We start from the raw sequence: 1,206 nt of genomic DNA, 5'->3' as shown, positions 1-1,206 counted from the left end.
TGACCTCGTGATCCACCCGTCTCGGCCTCCCAAAGTGCTGGGATTACAGGCTTGAGCCACCACGCCCGGCCGGCACCTGGTTTCTAAGAGGACTGGCACTTGATTCCTGAGGGCCGTTAGGACAAGGAGGTGAAAGCTGTAGATTTTGCAAGGACAAAAGAAGCAAGTTGGTTTTCTGGAGTCTGGGGCATCTGGGATCCTTCAGGCTGAGGGCCCAGGGCCAGAGGTCTGACCCCTTATGACAGGACTGTGATGGCCAGGCGCAGTGGCTCATGCCTGTAATCCCATCACTTTGGGAGGCCAAGGCGGGCAGATCACTTGAGGTCAGCAGTTTGAGACCAGCCTGGCCAACATGGTGAAACCTCTTCTCTACTAAAAATACAAAAATTAGCCGGGCTTGGTGGTGGAAGCCTGTAATCCCAGCTACTCAGGAGGCTGAGGCAGGAGAATTGCTTGAATCCAGGAGGCGGAGGTTGCAGTGAGTCAAGATTGCACCATTGCATTACATCCTGGGTGACAGAGCGACTCCGTTTAAAAAAAAAAAAGTCAAACAAACAAACAGGATTGTGAGGCCTAGAGAGTTCAGTGGAAGGGCCTGGGGTTCCTACTGGACAGTTGGAAATCTGGGGAGCTGAATTTCCCAGAAGCTGGGGGACCAGCTGGCTGGGTTTTGGGGAGAGAAGGTGGAGGTGGATGGACTCAGTGTGCGGGAGTGGGGAGGGGGAGGCTGAAACCAAACTTTTTTGGGTTGCAGTACTCCAGTCCTAAATCCCGGGTGGGAGTTAGACTGAGAGTGAAGGTCCTAATCTCCAAGGTTGGGGGTGGGGAGAGGAGGGGGCCACTGAGAGTTTAGGCTCCTTGCCAGAAGGGAGGGGATATCTCTTGGTTTTCCGCGGCTGGGATCTCTATGAGAAGATATCCTTTATTGGGAGGTCAGAGCTCTTATTAGATGTGGGTCCCTGAGAATGGAAGCCTGGGGAGGTTGGGCCGTTTAGAGGCTGGAAATGTCTAGGTCACTGTTCGATAGAAGAAGGAAGTCTGCTCACAGGGTCTGGGGTGCAGAGCTCTGAATACTGAAAGAAAAGGAAGTTGAGAGATGGGGTTTTCAGAGCTCGTGGAAGACAAGCGTTTTGTCCTGACTCTTGGGTTGTGGCAGGAGGCAGAAGGAGGACGCTTTATTATTATTATTATTTTAATTTATTTTTA

The sequence above is a fragment of the Mandrillus leucophaeus genome, unplaced genomic scaffold, assembly GCF_000951045.1.
Source record: "Mandrillus leucophaeus isolate KB7577 unplaced genomic scaffold, Mleu.le_1.0 Scaffold104, whole genome shotgun sequence".
Taxonomy (NCBI): Eukaryota; Metazoa; Chordata; class Mammalia; order Primates; family Cercopithecidae; genus Mandrillus; species Mandrillus leucophaeus.
This window is presented reverse-complemented; position numbering follows the sequence as displayed.